At 37.9% G+C, this 22143-nt stretch overlaps 1 protein-coding gene across 14 annotated transcripts in view; it reads left to right on the top strand.

Moving 5' to 3' along the window:
* Positions 1 to 22143, top strand: part of PARD3 (par-3 family cell polarity regulator) — a 609571-nt gene that overhangs the window by 245354 nt on the left and 342074 nt on the right. The window lies entirely within an intron of this gene.

The following is a 22143-nucleotide window of genomic DNA, read 5'->3' on the forward strand; positions in this document are numbered from 1 at the left end:
ATAAATAATAATTGTTCTGGTACACTTGTTGAATACAAAACAGTGTGAGTAGGGAAACTATTAGATATGTAAAAAGCAATGTATTCAAAGAGCGTTTTCAAAACCAATGGCTGGATTCACATATCAGGATGAGGAATTTCGGGAATTAAAGTCCACAAGTCTTAAAGTTGCCAAGTTTGGAGACTCCTACTCTACAGGCAGGTTCATACTGCATGAAATTGTAGGTCAAGCATCTATCTCTGTTCACAAATGGTAGTAAAAGCTAAAGGTCACTTCTAAAATTTGTTGGTTCTTTCATGAGCCACAAAATTAGAGTACATCTTATTAATATCATAGTTTTGTAAGGACTATTGCAGGTCATGGTGTTCAGGATACAAAGGGAATACAAACACTCCTTTGAATACAGTAGTTCTCCACTTACAACTATTTCTTTCTCAAACATTCAAAGTTACAATGGCACTGGTTCTCACACTTAATGACTGTCGTTGCATATCCAGTGTTATATGATCAAAATTTGAGGGTTTGGCAAGTAGCATGTATAGTTGTGGTATTCTGGATTATGTGATTGCCATTTGCAAACTTCCCAGTTGGCTTCCAACAAGCAAAATCAATGGGGAAAGGTGAATTAATGACTGCAGTGATTCGTTTAGCAATTGTGGCAAAATGTAAACTTGGTTCATTTAACAACCGCCTTGCTTAGCAATAGCAATAGCACTTAGGTGTATATACCACTTTACAGTGCTTTAAGCACTTTACAGAATCTGCATATTGCCCCCAACAATTTGGGTCTTCATTTTACCCACCTCAGAAGGATGGAAAGCTGAGTCAACCTTGAACTCTGGTGTGAGATTTGAACTGCCAAATTGCAGGCAGCCAGCAGTCAGCAGAAGTAGCCTGTGGTACTGTACACAGTGGTTACACTGTGCCACCGCGGCCCCTGCTTAGCAATAGAATTCACTTAACAATTGTCTTGTTTTAACAATGGAATTTCTGGTCCCAGTTATGATTGTTTGTTGAGTATTACCTGTATGAAATCTGTGTACTCTCCATAAATTGTTTATAGAGAAAATCCATTCTACTTACTTTGACAAGCCTTTCCAGAAAAGCCTGCTGCTAGATGAGATCCAAACTAAAGCACTGGTTTCTAACCACAGGTGCTTACAAATAGTACTTCTTTTGGGCTAGTTTCTGCATTTAATGTGCTTTCTTATATTTATTATCAACCATTTTACCAGTTGAAACAATAAGTAGTGCTTCCATTCTTGGGATTCTGAAAACTTGTCCAAATCTTCCTTTTGCATAGAATTATTTTTTAAGATTGTCCTGGCAATTATATTGCTTGTTGTTAAAGATTAGCTTGATATAGTTTTGAAAACGGGAAATAATGCTGACCCATATAAACTGTCCAGCTCTCTGAACCTGAACTATCCAGAGCTCTAAAACAGGATTAGAGTTATGTAAATTTTGACTTCCATTTTTGACAGACTTTTTAATGGCTGTTATAGCAAACAAATCAGATGCCTTTACAAATAAATCAGGTATTTAAAAATGTTCAGAATGGTGTCAAATATTTATAGTATCTTATTTCTGAATGTTGATATTTGTATAGATGTTTGCTCTAATTACCTCACATTTTCTCTGTTGTAGGCTACAAAGTGAAAACTGCAATTCTGGTAGGCTTAATATGACCAGAATAATATAGGCAGATAAGGCTAATATATTTATCATTAAATATCAATTTACATTTATTCTATGTCAGTCAGTCAAACTTTATCACAGGACTCTGATCCAGGCAAGCAGGCCAGCAAGGAGGGAGGGAAGGAAAAAAGGAAGGAAAGAAGGAAGGATTACAGTGTAGCATGTATAATAAAAAGGCCTTCAGTTGTGCATAGTCTACTTTGTTGCAAAACAGCATACCAATTTTACCGAATATAAACTTTATAACACCAAGAGTTATCTCGTATCTACTTCTAAAAGAAATCTACCTAGAATCCTTCTGCCTAACCTGGAAATGGTTTGAGGTGGCAATAACTCAATATGGGCAAAAATGGCAATACATTAGGTTGTGATTCCATAATTCACTGTTCCCATCTTTGTAAGCCACAAAATCTTTCAATGGATGAGATTTTTATTTAGTGAATATTCAGATTTTGATAAGAAGTATTTATTCCTTTATAATTAATTGCATGAGTTTTGGGATTTAGAAAACATTTTATTTTATTTCATAGCAATTGTCAGGAGAATATAAATATTAGTTGAACAAAAGTGATCAGCTACACCAATGTTATAAATGTTAGAATAATTTCAGTGTTTTAATATTTGCCTTTTTTCCTTTATATGTTTTGATTATATAAACTGGGAGCCTCTTTATTAGTCAACAAGATGGGAGGAAAAAAATGATAATATCTCAAAGAAAGTAGTTGATTCTAGAGGTACAGGCAAGATTTTATCCCAAGACTGAATGGAGTCAGTCCAGAGGTGGTATTCAGCAGGTTCTGACCAGTTCTGGAGAACCGGTAGTGGAAATTTTGAGTAGTTTGGAGAACCGGCAAATCCCACCTCTGACTGGAGATTTTACAGTATCCTTCCCCTGCCACGCCCACCAAGCCACACTCACAGAACCCCTCACTGAGTCAGTTATACTTTTGTCAATTTCAGCTATCCCTTAGCTAAAAGGCAAGGAAAGCTTGCCTTATTTCTTATTAACAGCTCTTTGCAAAAATTCTGTAAAGATTAAAATTGGTTCTGAGGGACTAGTTACCTGACTAATTAACATCATCAGTTGTCATGTTTGCTGGTAAACAACTTAGTTAGACAGAAGGATGTAAAGTGTTATTCCAACTTGCCTACGAGGTTGATTGCATAACTGTCTAAAGTTGTGATTCTGAAAATGCAGCCTACTAATATCTCTTTTGTGGCTGAAAATATTGTGGGGTTCTTTTGCACAGGGTGTGGGAGAGTGCACACAGGTTTGTCAATAACCAGCTACAAGTTCCTGTTTCAATCTGCTTTAATGAGAGATCCATCAGTCCATATCTTGGAATATGAAATCTACTGAATTTTTGATGGTGTATAGTTCATATCTTGCTGAAAGTCTGGTAAACCCTTCCTTTTCTTCTTGATAAATCTCACAAAAGTGATACTGTGAGCATCACATTTTTGAGAATTGCTTGTGGTTCAAGTAGATAGCAAAGATTCGAACTTTGTTATTAGTGGACTAGGAAGTAGACTGTGCTATCTGCTAAAAATAATCTCTGATTTACCATTCAGAAAAATAAATGTCAATAATATATTTAGTTTGTTTATCATATGAAAATTGGAATATATAACCTTACTAGGAGAGGAAATAATGACAAAAATAATAATGTGTTACTTGGAAGCTGTTTCTAGATAGGATTGCCTTAGGGTGGCAGTTAACATTTTTCAGTTTATACTGTAAAAGATCAAAACTACTTATGCAGTATTAATTTAGGCCAAAAAACAAATTGGCATTTTAGAAGCATTCAATTTACATCATAATTATCTCCATTTGCTTGGTCCATTATCAGTGATTTCAGACAATTAAGCGTTCTCATCTTAAAAGTTTTTAGTTAGCTCTTTGAAACTCAAGTTGCCAAATAGTTATATATCTGCATTTTCTCACACTTTAAGTTACATCACTGGGATATCTTTAACCCAGGAATAATGTCCATTCCTTTAGTTTAGTGACTCCTCTAGGATGTCAATCTGTACCGTATTTTGGAAAGCACTCTGTTTGGCAGTTCAAGTCCCACCAGCTCAAGATTGACTTAGCCTTCCATTCTTTCAGGGTGGGTAAAATGAGGACCCAGATTGTTGGGGGCAATATGCTGACTGTGTAAACCACTTAGAGAGGGATATACAAGCACTGTGAAGCGGTATATAAGTCTAAGTGCTATTGTTACTCATTGCACCATTGCCAAAATTAAGTGAGAAGGCAGTATCCTTTTATTCCTTTCCCTAACATGTATGGCTTGGAATAGTCATAGGGAAACTTTAAAAGAGTTGCACAACGGCCATGGATTCACTTTGGAAGTGTGTAGGGATGCAGGGATGGCACTTTCCTGGCATTCATTAAAACAAGCATGTTTATTTCCAAGACCAGCTGTAACCAGGCTTTCCTGTTATCCTGAGTAAACCCCAAAGTATGGTCCAGTTACATAAGGTCTTATTACTTTCTATAAAATGCCTTCATCTCCCCTTTCAACCTGAATTCTACAAAGTTCTTGAGGGAGAAATGTATTTGCCGCTCATATTCCAACATATTCTACCTCTTCTTACTTTTCTGCCTCAGAAGTACCTGCCTTGTGCCTCATTTTCAGCAAGTCCCCTTTTTCTAAGGCAAACGTAAAGGAAAAATAGGAGCGTTTGCTTTGATTTTTCAGTTGCTTACCTTCATAACAGCCTTGTAACAGGAATATTGGATTTTTTTTTAAAAAAATGTAATGTTGTTTTGAATATAGTCATTTCAATGGTGATGAAAAAAATGATAAGAAAATTAAACAAATTGACTGACTTTCAATGTGAGATTGCTTCCACTTTGCAGGCATTCCATTATAAACAAAGAGTTTTGTAACACTGAAAGCCTAACACATTTATTTGGCATATATTTTCAAGGACTATGGTACGTTTCATCAGTTGCACAAAGCTGGCCTCCTGGTAGTTGTAATCTATTTACATAAATTATGTTTGAATTTGGCTCATGAGTCGAGACATTGGTCCAAATAGTCCATTAAGCACTTATATTCCTTTAAAGGACAGCTTTCCAAAACGTTGCAAGCATTCCTGTTAAATAGGGATTAATCAGCATCCTTCTGATGTAGTACAAGTGTTCTGCCACCAAGTTATCCTTAGCCTTTTCTAAATCTAAAAGCAAACCCAGATTTTCAGCAATAAAAGTCAGTAGGGAAGAGGAAGCTAGAGTACAGTAGTAAATATAACTTTAGGTTATAGTGAAAACTGTGGATTTTGCCCTTACAATAATAGTACGGTACGAGAGGTAACAGCAAGTGGTAGCATTTAAGTTCACTTCTGGCTGGCTGATCTTGGAAAAACAAAGCAGGAACAGAATTCATTAGGATGGGAAACTAGCAAGAAATCTCAGCACTTTGGCTAAATTGGGAAATTGAAGAAACATTCTGGAAGAAGGCAGTGGCAAAACACACCTGTAACCACAGAATAAGCCAATCAATACATCTACATGGATGTGTCCCAGTAGATGTCAGGATACAAGCTTTACTTTAGGGAGACAATGCCTTTTAATTGTGGGTTAGGAATGATTTCTTCAATGTCTTGTATCGGAAACCTGATGATCCTCCTAAACATTAAGGGCATTTTTATAATTACCAAAGTACTTCCTTCATCGCCTTCTACCCACAAACTGGACATGTGTATGATTTCTATCCTCTCATTGTGTGCCTAAATCTTTTGAATCTAAGCATAAAGATAAATCTTATTTTGAAGTTGGAAAGGATCCTTCACATGTGATCCCTCCCAATTTCAAAAGATTTATGATCTTGATAAATATTTGTTGAATTGCTATTTGGGAGTTATGTACTTTATAAGTTTAGTATAAATGAGATGACAGGTCTACAGCTGATATTCCCTGATAATTAACCTAAAGTAATGATAAGTGGGAATACCAGTAATCTATGGAACTGAGATGCAATATAAAATATTGGTTTTAAAGGATATGGTCACTTCAATTAATAGAAAATGAAGTACAGTATGCCAAGAAAGGGATACAGTAAATTAAAACATGCAGTTAAATTATGAATAATTATGATTTAATAATCATATAGATATTTCTTGACTTAGAACTGTAATGGATCCTAAAATTTCCATCAAGTCATGATAGTCATAAGTTGAAACATCCATCTGACTATACCCAATTTTATGACCTTTGAAGTGCAATGGTTATGAATGCTGCAGTTGTTGAAGGAACATAGTGGTGTTGAAGGAACATAGTGGCAAATCAGTGTATGGATAGGGTTGTGGTTTTTTGCCCGAAACTGGCCCAAAAAAGCCAGAAATCATAAAAAAGGTAAATCATTATCATGTGACCTCAAAATGCTCTGATTCTAAAGATGAATCAAGTGTGTGAAATGGACCTATGTGATTGTGGTTATGTGCGCAGCCATTAGAATACTAGAATTTGGTTGTAACTAGCTTTTGGGGAGTCCATTGCAACTTCAAATGGTAGCTAATCAACCAGTCATTGAGCAAGGACTGCAAGTATAATACAGTAGTCTCTTAATGTAACTGAACCACAAATCTATAGTTTTAGGCAGGGTAGAATTGAGGTCTATTGGTAAGTGTAAATTTGATATATTGTGTGTATTCATTACCTTTGAGTTATCTATGAAGTAATAAAGGGAGGATAAAATAAATGAATAAATAATGTTATGGATGTTGTCTTGAGTGCAGGAAATGGGTTTACTTACTGAAAAGCCAAAGGATTTACAGCAAATGCTGGATAGATTGTGTGAAATGACACACGGTATGGATCTGAAAATTAATGTATCAACCCTCAAGTTATGTGAGAGGGAAAAATGAGGCGAACAATTGCAAATTGTACATGAATGATGAAAAACTACAGCAAGTAGATTAATTTATGTACCCTGATAGAATGTTTACTAGAGATGACAAAATGGATGGAAACATTTTATTATGTGCCGAGCTCTTACTAGGTACTTTGAGATCTGTTGCAAGGAATGAATGCTTGTCAAAAGTAATAAAAATGGATGTGTATGAAGGTATATTCCTGCCTGCTGTGTTCTTTGAAATAAGAGTTGGGTGTGCCAGGAGAAACATAATCATAAATGGAATTGGCAAATAAGAGTGGCAAGGTGAAAAATGAAGAAGTGCTGAAAGAATGTGAATTCAATATTCTAGTGAGCGACCAATAAAAAAATAAGGACCTCATGGTGGCATGTTTCTATGAGGATTGAATTGCAAAACCAATAAAGGAATGAGAAGGAGGATCGTGAATGAAGATAGTTGATATGATGGAACATTGTCCAGATTCCCAGGAGGAGGAGAAGTGCATTCCACTATCAATTTTGTGTGAGATAAAGACAGCTCCTACCTAACAGTTCTCATAGAATACGTTTTATGGTGGAAGCAATCTGCTTTAGTATGGCAAGATTTTTATCTATTAGTGAGGAACAATAAAAGAAACTGTTCAGAAGATTCTCAATGTGTCTTTCCTGGGTTTGGGACCTAATAGTTATGGGCAAGGAGAATGGTAAGAAAGTTGGGATCAGACAGGACAGAGCAGATCTTCAACATTCCATAATCTTGCCCCATTACATCCAGCAAAGAAGATATTTGTGGATACAGTTTGCAAGGGACTTATATTTGCTGGGTACCAGGCACTGGGTCCCTTCCATGGTGCCTGCCTTTTGAACATTCTCCTTTCATCCTGCAATATGAGCATTGTGAAGGCAACAATCCCTACTTATTTTTGTGGGGGAAGAATATGTAATATTCTCAAGACTATGCTCTTTTTTGAGTATGTCTTTTACAAATAAGCATTTTTAGTGTGGTGCTCTCTGAGCTTGGTTATAATCAAGCTCAAAGGACTCCACATTTCAACTCTGAGCTACAAATATTATCTTCCATTTATTTGTGTATACACATTTTTTAGGAGAAAGTGACTGATTTTTCTCAGACTTTCATTCATTGCTCATTTATGACCTTGCAAGAATCAATTTATTGAATCACATCAATTCATTTCCATTGATATCTGTGATGAATTTCTTTTCTATTCAGAGTTCAAACTAAGATGGAGTGTCTACTGTTATTACATGCAAAGGTAAAAGTTTTCAATTTAGAATTGTAGGCAGTTTTGGTATTTTGACATTGCTGGTATCCTGGGATATCAACCATTGTGATTCTCTCTCTTGTTCTTCTTCCTCTTGTTATTGGCCTCATTTAAGTTTCTTTTTATCACAAAGTAGAACTTTTTATCACAAAGTAGAACTTTCATCTGGGTGCCTAGAATGTAGTAAAGGAATAAGGAAATAAAGAGGAAAATTAAGAATTATTCTGGCAATCCATATATACATAATCCTGTAGCTCTAAGAAAGCATAGGATTACATTCTTCTAATTAGTTGAGTTTCACTAAATTTCTACCCTCTTCCTCAGGAACAACAATGTGTAAAAATGTTATTCTTAGCTGAAATGATAAGTTGTGAGAAAACCATTATACCTTAATAGTAACTTTGGGTAGTGCTTACATAAGAAAGAGTTTGAATGGTATTGAAATTATTTTTAATGTAGCATTGAATAATTTGACCTTCATGACTTCAGGATGTTCAAGTAACTGTGACTAGAATATGTACATGATCTCATGAGAGAAGACTTGAGAGACACATAGGTAATTTTATATTTATGTGGAAAAGATTATGGATGTTGCCTAGCTACATAATAATGCAACAAAAGACAGAATTTTATAGAACAGAATTTTACACATTAATTCATGTGTAAAAGTAAAATGCTTCCATGACCTGAATCCAAAAGGTGGCCTCTCAGGAACATGAAGATAAATGGAGTGAAAGCCCTTTTGAACCCTATTTGAAATGCAGAGTCTGAATGCTGGTGAATAATTCTCCTCCTCCTCCTCTTCCTCCTCCTCCTCCTCCTCCTCCTCCTCCTCCTCCTCCTCCTCCTCCTCCTCCTCCTCCTCCTCCTCTTCCTCTTCCTCTTCCTCCTCTTCCTTCTCTTCCTCTTCCTTCTCCCCCTGCCCTTCCTTCCCCCTCCTCCTCTATTTTGTTGTAGGTTGGAACGGAAGAGCTACAGAATGATCTTTAGCTAAAAAGCTCTTTATTAATCAGTGAAACAGCCAGCAAACAATCTGGCGGACAGCGCTCCTTTTATAGGGAGCTGTCAGCCGGGCAACCAATCAGTTTAAAGCAACTCTCCCACTTAAATAACTGACCTGAGTGAAGACTTCAGCTCATAGTTTAAATAACTATTTAAAATATTTAACATCCTCCTCTTCCTGAAGTTCACTAAGCTTACTCCTATTAAGTGAGCTTAGTGTCTGGAATGTGCTATTTTATCTATCAGGAAGCACTAGTATTCACCAGGAAGCACACTTCAACATTGTCATCTCTAAAGTTTTCAAAGGGTTGAATAGAGAGAGGTAGTTCATGATTTATGATTAAAATTGAGCCCCAAATTTCTGTTAAGTGAGACATTTTTAAGTGAGTTTTGCCCCATTTTATGACCTTTCTTGGCAGAGTTGTTAAGTGAATCACTGCAGTTGATAAATTAGTAACACGGTTGTTAAGTGAATCTGCCTTTCCCATTGATCTTGCTTGTCAATAGCTTGCAAAAGGGATCATATGACTTTGGGACACGGCAGTGGTCAGGGGTGGGTTTCTACCAGTTCTGTCCACCTCTATAGAACTCTGAAGCTCTGAAGAGCAGCAGACATAGAACCAGTTCTATGTCTGCTGATGTTTTTGCCCACCCGTCCATCTGACCTTTATTTCCTGCATTTTCAACTTCAGCTGCTGTGTGAGGCACAGCTGCAGTTAAAAAAGCAGGAAAAGAGGGCTGTTTCAAAGGCTGCTTCTCTGCACGCAACGTGCTGATGACGATAGGGCGTTGGTACTTACCTGACATGCTCCTCCACGGGACTCCTCCCCAGCATTCCCCAGTTTTGGCGAAGATGAGAGAAATAAACGCCCTCGTCCTCAATGCCCTAACAATTCATTGGCCAAAACAGGACCCCACCAGACAGAAAAAGGGTGGGGCTGGATGCTCTTCACAGCTCAAAGAGAATGGGCGTGTCAGGTAAGTACCAACGCCCTTTCTCCCATGAGCTGTTCAGAGCATCCAGTAGTGGGACATACCAAAGCTTGGCCTGTCCTACGGGAGGGACTCCGTCTGGCCTGGAAACCCCTCCTGGTCCCTGTGGACCCATTGCAGAACTCTTCTGCCAAAGGAGGCCTCACCGGATGCAAACACATCTTTTTTATAATGCCTAATGAATGGTCATGGAGAGGCCCAGGTTGCAGCTCGACAAATTTCAGTTATTGGTGCCTGTGTGGCCCACGCTACTGATGTTGTGGCGCTCCTTGTTGAATGAGCTGTTATGCTTCTGGGCACCTGCAGTGATTGAGTCTGATACGTTTTCGCTATTGTGGCCCATAGCCAACGGCCTATTGTAGAAGATGAGACCTTGCATCCCTGAGTGTTGGGCTGAAATGACACAAATAAGACTTCCATTTTTCTGAAAGTCGCTGTTCAGTTAATATATATTCGCAATTCTTGCCTCACATCAACCCTATGCCATTGTAGTTCCAACCCTTGGGATGGTCTGGGACAAAAATTAGGAAGTATCAGCTCTTGTGCCCTATGAAAAACCGAGTTAATTTTGGGAATAAACTTGGGATCAGGACGAAGGACCACCCGGTCCGTCTATCTTGTCTGATAGACAAAGCTGCAAGTTCTGAAATACGACGAGCAGAAGTGATCGCTACAAGGAAAACTACTTTATAAGTCAGAAATTGGAGACTTGATGATTTCAAGGGTTCAAAAGGGCCCTTAGTGAGTGTGACGAGGACCTTGTTAAGGTCCCAGGTGGGATAATGGTGTACTGCTGGAAGGTATAAATTTGTGGCTCCTTGAAGGAAACTCCATATGCGTGGATGATGGGAAAGAGATAGTAGACCTTCACAAGTGAGAACTGATGCCATGGCCGCCACCTGTCTTTTCAACGTATTAGGTGATAATCCCTTGTGAAGTCCCTCTTGCAAGAACTCTAAGATTTGAGTCACAGGTGGAGAGATGGGATCAATTCGAGACTTGCTACACCAATTGCAGAAACTGGACCATGTGGCATTGTAAATGCGAGTTGTTGAGGGACGTCTGGCGGCTTGGATGGTGGCAATAACTCTGTTGGAAAACTTTTCGCTCTTCAGACGACTCCGCTCAAACTCCAGATGGTCAGGTACAACCATTGAGGGTCCGGATGTTGAAGGGGTCCCTGGGTTAGCAAGACTCTGTCTGCCGGGATTCTCCATGGTGTTGATACGGATAGACTGTGGAGGTCTGCAAACCACGGCCGTCTGGGCCAGTAAGGAGCTACTAGAAGCAGCTCCGCCCTCTCATCTAGCAGTTTCTGGATGATCTTGGGAAGCAGTGGAAGTGGCGGGAATGCATACAGAAGTCCCGGGGGCCAACGACAATGGAGCGAATTGAAGTTCTCCGCTCCTTGTGAGGGGTACCTGGAAAAAAATCTTGGGAGCTGAGCATTGAGGGGGGAAGCGAACAGGTCCACCACCGGCTGTCCAAATGTCCTGACCGCCTCTTGAAACAGGGTCGGATGGAGGCGCCACTCTGATTGATCGATCGTGGCCCTGCTTATGTTTTAACCATAGTAAGTGTCGCACTGTGACATGTGAGGTAATGGCCCTGGCTGAAAACTTGACCGCATGATAAGTTGCGCCAGCTGAGAATTCAGCGGCTGCTTTAAGTTTTGCAATATCTTGGTGCGCTCTAATGTTGGAATTAGGAACATGCTCCCGTAAGAGATGGAGCCACCTGAGAGAAGCACGGGTAAAGAAGGAAGCGGCCATGGCCGCTCTGATGGCCCACATGTCAGACTGATGGGCCCTGTGTAGGGCAAGCTCGGCCCGTTTTTCCTCCGGCTTTAATACCTCCAGCGCTTCACTGGGAATGGAGGACGAGGACGCTAATCCCACTATAGGTTTATCTACCTCGGGAGTATTCCACAATTTTGAGAAATCAGCGGCCAAGTTAAAATATTTCCTGTCATATCCCGTGGGGGCAGGGTACACCGCTGCAGACGCCCACTGTTTCTGTACCAGGTCTGAAAACGTGAGAAACTGGAATCACATCTGCCTCGACTACCAGTTGGTTGAAAATTAGATCTTCTGGTCCCACTTCTGAAGGAGTTGGAATGGTAGAAGGGGCCGACTTGTTCAGGCGTGCAATGTTTTTTGCCTTAAACAAAAGTGATCTGAATAGTTGTGGGCGGAATAAACCTGAAAATACCGGTTGATCAGGAATAAGGCCCTTATCCTCAGACATCCCACTTTCTAGGGGGTCTGCTTCTGACAGGGCCGAGTCACTGTCATGTATTGATCCTGACCCAATCTGTTACATTTGATCAATGTGATCCACTTCTTCTGCTTCCTCCTCCTCCTCCTCCTCCTCCTCCTCCTGCGGCCCCTGGAGAGGCATGTCCCCCTGAAACTGTATAGTGTTGCTCCGATCTGGTCAACGACCTTAGAGATTGAGAAACATAGTCAGTGGTTACCGGGTGTTCCCTGGTCAGAACTGCATGTTGAAGACCTGCTGCAATTCCCTGGCAGATTGCCAGCTCCATCCATGCCTCTGGAAGTTCCTCTGGAAGAATGTTGTCCTGTCGAAGACCGGCAGCCGTTGGAGTGAATGTAGCTTCAGGAGCCCTTCGCGTGGTCTGTGTTAGGAATAACATAGGTTACCTAACGTAGTTTGGGTAAAATCATATATATAGACTATGATAGTGAGTTTAAGTGTGTGTCACTTTAACTGCAAAGCATGTAATTTTGGGTGCGGCTGTAAATCGCCATAAGAGGGAGCAAGAGAATTGGATTGATTGCTGGCTTACTGGATTGCTTAACTGCGTGTTTTCTGCTGTTGTTGATGATGGATTGTTAACTGCGTGTTTTCTGCTGTTGCTGAAGGAAGAAAAGAGGTTTGACTTCTTCATATCTCTACTGCGAAGAGATATATTACTGGACTGATATTTGTAAGTTTACTGACCTCTTTTTCGACACTGGACTTTGCAACTGATTAATCCCCGGATGGAATGAACTAGTGTATGATATATGGACTGTTTGACTATGCTATAAATCTTACTGGAATAAACTATTTAACTAGCACATTGTATCTGTTTTACTGAGTGTAAGCTGAAAAACGTTTATCTCACATATTTGCCTGCCTGCCTGACTACCGTGCAGGTTCTGCTAGGGTGTATATCCCTAACAGTCTGTGTTCCAGGTAACTGGGCCTGTTGACTCTGGGAAACAAGCTTTGTCTGGATGAGAGAGAGAGATCTAGGGGAGGAGGAGGATGGGAAGAACAGTACTGGACTGGGGGGCAGAAGGTCCTGTGAGGCCTGTGTGCCTCTCTTGCACACCTATCTATTTGCTTTTGTAATGCTTTATGGTGCCTGTTGGCATCCTTTTCTGAAGCTTTAGAATGACCTTTTGTCTGCTTGGATTTGTGCTGAGATTTAGCTTTGACCCTTGATGTTGAGGGTTGAGAGCTACTACTGCCTGCCATTTTGAATTGAAAGAGATGCAGTATGCTCATTATTCAAAGCGATACTGTTGAGGCGGTTGGCACACCCAGGGGCCTGATCCAAGAAGGGACCGGTTGCCCTGATAATATCTTATCCCCTTGTTGTTTTTTTTCCAATTAAGATATATGTATATATAATATGAGTCGTATCACAGTAATAATATCTTTCCTTATTAAGATATTAATACTGAATATTTATTATTATTATTATTATTATTATTATTATTATTATTATTATTATTATTATTATTATTATTATTATTATTATTATTATTGAAAGTCACCAATATATGTGTATGTGTGTGTGTGTATATATATATATATATATATATATATATATATATATATATATATATATATATATATATATATATATATATAAATTAATAGAGAAACAGCTTGATATAGTGAATATCCAAACAGCCAAATTAAGAACAAATTAAGAACCTGAAAGGCCAAGATAATAAAGAGAGACCTTCAACAGCTTCCCTACAAGGCGGCCACGGGCCTGGGTGCTTGCTGTTATGCTGCTGGGTAAGGCTGTGAGGGTTAAGCCAACAATAATACACGGATGGCCTCGAATCTAATAAGAAAACGAGGTGTAATAATTCCTTAGGTTATCAGAAGGAAAAACCTCTTATCGGGAAGGAAAACTACCTCACACAGCTTGAGTTACAAATAGCGCGGCCACGCAGTTTTTTTAAAAATAAAGGCAAAAACAATGGCCGTTATTTTTGATAGCGTGCGTGCTTCCCAGTAACAAACTCCGCCGCGTGGGGAAATGCCTCCGACGGCTTCTCCTTCTGGCTAAAAGGAACGGTGGGGAAAGGGGTGGAAAGAATTCTTATTGCTTTCCACACCAAGACGGCATTCTGAGGGGAAAAATCAAATGATACGACTCAGATGAGAGCGAAAATGCCCATGCCGCTATTGCCGATATAGAGAAAGGCAATGCGGAATCACAATGGCAGGGGGTAGAACAAGCAGATGGGGGGGGGGTGGCTCAGAGCAATGCCGAAGCCACCCGCCACTTCGGGTGCAAAGCAGCGCTGCCCGAAAATGCAAATGATCTCCGACGACCAGATGGAGAGCTAATGTCAGGAGATCGTAAAGTGATTTAGAGGCTAAAAGCCTGAAAAAAACAAACTGGACTATATCCAAACCTGCTGAGTAATACTCCTGTTTCGGCCAAGGAAGAACAAAAAGCACTGCCTATGCACAACGAGGCTGAGCAAAAACTGGGGAACGCTGGGGAGGAGTCCCGTGGAGGAGGAAGAGAGTTCCACAAATTAAGCCCAGCCTAGACATGCAGAGACTGAAGCACCTCCCACTACTGGATGCTCTGAACAGCTCATGGGAGAATTACAGGTGCGCGTTCGCAGCGTGCAGGGAAGCACATCATAAATCACCGAACTGATAGTTAACCCTGTTGTATCCCACCCCTGGCAGTGGTCATAAGTATGAGTCAGTTGCCAAGCATATGAATGTGGACATAACCATGGGGATGTTGCAACAGTTGTAAGTGTAAAACATGGTCAGTGCCTGTAACTTTGAACAGTCACTAAATGAACTGTTATAAATTGAAGACTACCTTTATAGGGTAAAGTCTGTCTTGAGGAGACTCCTCTTTAGCAGACTTTAGATATAGCATACAAAAGTTTTGTTTTGACATCACAAAATAATGGACAAAATCCATAGCTGTCTAGTTTGCCTCAATTTATGTCATAATATTAAATCATTGACATTTTGATATCACTTGTGTCAGTTTTGAAATTATGCTAATGATTGGTATGATGTAAAAAGTGTAATTACATAATTATGCAAGTGATGTACATTGATATAAATGATATACATTCAGATTGACTTTTATATTTACATCTTTTCTGCTCAACTAGATTGCTGAAAGTTTTCACAATATTTGCTTTGTCCAGTTAGTTTCTTTTCTTGGTTACCTAGGAAACAGTTGGGGGAATTAGATTTGCTTGGTTGTCAGTGGTATGGCTGAAATTTAAACTGGAGAAAAATACCCATAAAAGAATATTTGCACAAGCCAAAAGCTGGCTAGATCATCTTATGAATTTTTGGCGTCTCAGTCAAAATAGTGTTAAGAAGGTCACCAAAAGAAGACTGAGTATGCTTGGTGGTATATAGCTCAAAATGGATATGGATGCATTTGAAAATGTAGGATTAAGTTCAGTTTGATTCCCCCCACCCCCAATCTTCAGTTAAAAATCAAATGTCAGTAAAACAAGATGAGCAATCTGAAAGTTCATATCAGATGAGGCAGATGGATTTCATAGATTGAATCTTTAAAATATTTTTATAGGCTGATCCCTGTAATATTAACTGCTGAAATCACAGAGATGATTTACCCAAATGGCTGTTTTGAAGGTTCAGTTGACTGGTATAAATGGTTTGTGAATGTTCAGCTTACTATAAGATGCATGGAAAAATTACCTAACAATCTGATGGTTGAACAGTTCAGTTGGGAATTTTACTCCTAGAATTCTGAGACATTTATAAGGCATCAACTGGGGGATATCCTTCTCCTAGGGATGGTGTTTAGGCTATGTCTAAAAATGCTTTTTCAAAAGGCAACTGGGTTTTATTTTTCCTTGAAGTTGTTTCACTTGTCATCCAAGAAGCTTTTTCAATTCAGAGAATTTCAGTTCTGAGAACCTGAAAAAGCTTCTTGGATGAGAAGTGAAATGTCTTCAAAGAAAAACCAGAAAGTCCAGTTGCCTTTTGTAAAAGCACTTTTAGGACAACCATGACTTGGATTATTGAGAATTAGGCCTTATTTTTATTTGCAAAAGAACAGTAAGCCATAAAAATAATCATTATTATCTACCCTTGGGAAATTATTTCTATTTGATATCATGTTCTGTTACCTTGTAAATCTATCCTCTGTTATACTGTAGTTGAAGCAGGGGTAACAGCTTACTTAGCAAAATATACTCTTTGGCATGTCCATACAAAGTTTCCGTACATATTTCATTATCCATCTGTTCTTGAGTTAATAACACTGAGAATGTTTTCAAAGATACTAAGCTCCCAGTACATCTTCATTTCATTTCATTTTTTCTCCTCTGGTTCTTTGGCTTAAAAAAACTTGTGTGATTAGATTTCCCATTTTCAGTGTTTATTTAAAATGCACCTTGGCTCCATAAGGAAATCAATATTTACAGTGCATTAGTGCCACTGAGAATTTGAAGCCTTGTGATTAGAGATCATTGCTGTTTTATCCAGTCTTCAAAGGACTCTTAAGCATCAAATATGATCAGGTATCATTCAGGATTTTGTGACGCTACATTGTGCCTACAATGTCTATTCTAATGTTTTGACTTGTGAAATAATTATGCAAAACTTTTTTTTTTTAAAAAGGAGTATAATTCTGAAATATATGAATTAACTAGAGATTATATCCATTAAGGAATTGTTATTTTTCTTATTGTTGTGTACTATTAACATGGTACATTTTACACTGAGAGACACTTTGGTAAGAGTGGTTAAGGCATCAGGCTAGAAACAGGGCGCTTATGAGTTCTAGTTCCACCTTAAACACAAAACCATTTGGTTGACCTGGGAAATGTCATTTTCTCTCAGATCTTGGAATTTAAGCAATGGCACACCACTGTTGAAATTTTGACAAGAAAACTTTAGACACTTGTTCAGGCAGTCACCCAGAATTAAAACCAACTTGAAAGAACAAACAAACAAACAAACAAACAAACAAACAGACAAACAAATAAAATATATATAATAGTTCCTGCTCACAATAGGAATTACAGGGGTAATTGGGTAAGGGGGGAAAAGGGAGAATAAGGGAGCATAAATGATTTATTGAAGCCTCCACATAGCTAACTGTCAGTGTTAAAGGAATTCAAGGGGCTGGACTTGGATGTTGTGTGCCAGTATAGGGACTCTAAGCCAATGACACATTTTACTCCTCTTTCCAGTTCTGCTTGATCTTGTCCTACAACCACAAAAGGATTTTCAGGACAAAAACTAATTCTTAGAGGTTCCCAAGATATTTTTTTTACAAACAGTCCTTCCTATCCTCAACATGCTCTTTAGGGTAGTCCTGTAATTCCAAACGTAGTATTAGTTTTAGCCACCTGCCACATGTATTTTCAAAGAATTTCTACTAAGTGTTTTAGTTCCAGGTGCACTCTTGAAAAAATGCTGTTGGAATGCTGTTTTATTCTTTCATATCATATCAGTTTCCTAGTCAGTCATTTAATAGAAATATTAATGATTTTGATTAAAATTAGATAGGTGTAGCATCAGCAATAAAGAGTGGATGGGACAATATTTTTATTTATGTAAAATTGTGCATGCATACCTTCTGTGTGCATGTACACCCTCTTGCAAATTTACTGTAATCCTGACTTTAAACAAATGTTATTAATCTTCCCTTTTTAAATAATGCTGCAGTACATTCCCCCAGTTTAGGCATTCTAATTGCTTTTTTTTTTTTTATCACAATAGTGTGTATGCCACTTGCATTTGAAGATAGATTCAACTTCAGGGAGGAATATAACCTGGCAGCAGAGTCCCATTGCGTCATACGTTCTCATTATCCACACATGTATAATCTTCTGGGAGGGCAGAGGGACACTTTTAAAGATGGTTCCTTGCAGATGTTTTATTGCCTGACTAACATCATTGGTGCTGGAGGAGAGAGGGATTTGCTATATGTTTATCTATACAAGTGGCTTGCTGTGGCTCACCAATGACCTTCTGCCCCAATCACTCTGGCACTGATGATGTTATCTAGTTGTTACCAAGTTCAGAGAACAACAAGGATCTTGAAGAAGAAGCACTTCATCAGTTTGAAAGCTGCCCTCCAAAAGTTGTGGGTGCTCTATCCTTGGAGGTTTTTAAAAAAGAGATTGGACAATCATTTGTCTGAAATGGTATAGGGCAAGGGTCTTCAAACTTGGCAAGTTTAAGACTTGTGGACTTTAACTCCCAGAATTCCTGAGCTAACATGACTGGAGGAGGAATTCTGGGAGTTGAAGTCCACAAGTCTTAAAGTTGTCAAGTTTGAAGACCCCTGGTATAGGGTCTTCTGCTGGAGCAGGTGGTTGGACTGGAAGACCTCCAAGATCGCTTCCAGTTCTGTTATTCTGTAACAAGCAAAACAGTGTTTGTTTCATTATACTTAACATCTGTTCTTGAGGAATTCCAAATGAGAGTTTGGGAATCATTAGCTAAATCAATGAATATATTATTACAGGCTTCATTACTTCCGATTTCTTTTTACATATTATAATTTTGGGGTCTTTTTTTAGGCAGCTAGATGTCCAGCAAAAAATATGATGAGTTACTTATTCAAATCTGGATTAGGATTAGGATTTTTAAAATCACTTTTATTGTTTTGGTTTTGATATCTGGAGAAAATTGAACTGGGAAATAGGATGGAGAACTCGGATCAAGAAGTTTGTACATTATATATTCCATTACTAGATTCTAAATCTTTTATAATTCTACATATAAACAGAAATGCATATCTGCAAAAGTAATTTTTAATGATTATCTGAGAAAAAAAATGGAGATGGAATGCCACAACAAAAGGAAATGTTAATTGAGTATACCACTATGGAAGACTATTGTTGGAGCAAAAACAGATTGGGTTAGGAATAAAACAACTGATATTATTACATTTTAATGTAAGAAATAGTGTGGTCATTTGTATAATATTATGTATATTTCTGATAATTTGAAAAGAATGTGTGGAGCCAAAAAACCATGCACACACATACATATACACATAGAACACATCCAACTCTCCAAGACATCCCATCGTACATCCCCTGCTTTTGTCGAAAAATGTTTTTTTTTTTTTAATGATTAGAAATAATGATTTTTAAAAGGGAAATAATATTGGTTAAAATGATGGTTATCTGGGGAAATAAATGACAGCACATTAAGCATTCACAAAAATAGGCATTCTTTCACGCAGTGCACAACAATATTTGCACAGCTTGTGTAGCTTTATAAAAGAATTAGAAAATAACTTTTCTGAGCACATTCCCACATTTGGGACAATTAATGGTCTGAAAGCCTCTTATGGCTCATTAACACTTTTTTATGGACCTTGAATACTAAAATAATAATAATCAAATAAAAATTACCTCCCAGTTTCAAAAACTCCACTTTGGTTTTGGAGCATTGCCTGTTTTCAAATGTTCTGTTGATGGAAGCATGCATCAAAGAAAAGAGACTTATAGTCTTGGTTTGAACATAATAATAAAGCTGATTAAAATGTTTAAAAATCTCATAAATTGCATGCACATAAATTGTATGCTGTTAGGTAAGAATAATATACATGCACATGAATTATTTTTATTCGCTTTTTATGTCCCAAAGGTGCTTTTAAAAAGGGAACTGGATTTTTTTGGTTTATCTTGAAGACGTTTCACTTGTTATCCAATAAGCTTATTCAGTCCTGGATGAGAAGTGAAACATCTTCAAGAAAAACCAAGAAAGTCCAGTTGTCTTTTTAAAACTACTTTTGGGACAACCATGATGTCAGAGCATTTTCATAGATGTTCCATTTTAATATCACATTTTTTGTCATTGGTAGAAACATATTTCTTGAAAATGCATTTCCTTTTCTGAATATCTTGAAGTGCAATAAAAATATATGGTGTTTAAACATTTTTTTTTTCACTTAACTTTTCTCCTTCCCAAATAAAATATTTAGAGCTGAATTTTTGCTTTTGAGTTCCCTTGAATTCTGTAAGTAGCCAAATAAAATTTAAAAACCCAGCATCACACTGTACAATAAATACTCAATTTAGCAATAATCCTTGATTATATAAATAACCTTATAGTTGAAACCGTGGTGCCCTGTTGTCTTTATGCCAATTACAATTGGATTTTCAGTCTTGATCAAGACATGAATGTCTAAAAAGGGCTTGAAAATAATTATGATTATTATACATGATGATTTGTTATTAATAATGCAGATCTCTTTTACTCTACTAAAATGGGCATTATATAAATGCACACAACTGTATAACATCAAATGTTTTGTCTGTCCAAAGTTAGATAAGAATGCAGAATATAAAATCAAATCAAATGTGATTCTTAGAGGTTTAAGCAAACTTTGGAAAAAGAGAAGTTCACAGCTGCCTTGAACTTAGGCGCATTATATAAAATTGTGCTTTGCATGAATGTCTGATAGCTCCAGCCCCATTTTTGCAACTTATATTACTTTAAAAAAAAATTCCACCAGGATTTAGTGCTTCATAATATTTTTGAAATGTCCTAATTTTTCCAGGACGTAGTTTACTAAGCCCCTGGATTATTTCTAAAAATGATCCATCACAAACACTGTAAAAAGAGAAGCACAATAAATAGGCACTACTTTTGGTTTCCTTCTTAGATGTGGAGAGTGAATCTGTAATCCATGTGAAATAACCTGGTCCAGGAATTGCTGATGAATGGCTAATAGTGACGGGTATTGGTGGTTCAGTTCTACAATATTTGGATTATCCCAAATTGTTTGCCTGTGGAAGATGATGGTTATGGTGTTTTTGTACATAATATTGGTAATAATCTAATTTTAGGAACAGGAATCATAAGGAAGAGTGTAACATCTAAAACCAAGTTTATTATACATTTAGAGGCTGTGAATAGTATGTTGGAAGCATGCTCTTAGTTATATCACATGCAAAGTGTGTGTGGCTTGGTGGGCACAAAGCATGCCCACCAAGCCATGCCCACCAAACTGGTGTTAAAAAATCTTTGAATCACACAACTGGTGTGATATCCTCCTCATTTGTTTCAAAGAAGAGGAAAATATTCGGAGTCGTCCAGGGACTTTAGAGACATCTTGCCAGTAATTGTTACTTTATAGAATAGAATAATAGATATTAGAATAGAATTCTTTATTGGCCAAGTGTAATGGGACACACAAGGAATTTGTCTTGGTACAAATGCTTTCAGTGTACATAAAAGAAAAGATACATTTTAAAAGATTGGTGTGATTGTTTTTGGTTAAAATATCTTCCTTTGACTAACTGTTGCATTTTATAAATGAGTGAAGGAAGATTTGGAACTTCATATTGTTTGTTCAAGGAAGTTGGGTGCATGTACACCCTCTTTAAAAAAGATAGTACAATCCAACCTAGGGTTGTATATATTCCATGAAAGCTTTGAGCTATTGCGCCAAAGCTCCTCCAAAAGTTATAATCACATTTACAAGTAGTCCTCGATTTACAGCTGCAATGGAGTCTGGAATTACTATCACAAGTCATGGTGGTTATGTGACCCACAACATTTTATGATCTTTTATTTGGTGGTTATTAAGTGAACACTGTGGTCATTAAATCTATCAGTGCAATTTGCATGTCCATTTTTTCTGGAAACCGTCTGAGAAGACTGGTTTCTGACAATAGCTTGTCATAAATCATCTCACAAATGCTTAATATCAAAAAAGTTAGTTGGTTTTGCTAAATACCCAAGTGTGTTCATGTGACCACAGGATATGGCTGTGCGGTGTGTGTGTGTGTGTGTGCGCGCGCACGTGTGTGTGTGCATGTGTGTGTGCATCAGAATTCTGGAACTGGAATATAGGGGGATCTGTTGTAACTTTGAACAGTTGTTATACCGAAATAATAGATGTAATTGTAAACTAGATTAAATTGATGCAACTGAAGGAGAGAATGATTAAATACTCAATGTAGTATATTAATTGAATTATTTTTTCATTCTGCCATCACCCATTGATTGCTTGGATCCTATAAGTTGGGTTTTATGGCCTTTGAGCAATGTGTTATTTCTTTGAT

The sequence above is a fragment of the Notechis scutatus genome, chromosome Z (assembly GCF_049901735.1).
Source record: "Notechis scutatus isolate UNSWTSFEM ecotype Mainland chromosome Z, rNotScu1.2, whole genome shotgun sequence".
Taxonomy (NCBI): domain Eukaryota; kingdom Metazoa; phylum Chordata; class Lepidosauria; order Squamata; family Elapidae; genus Notechis; species Notechis scutatus.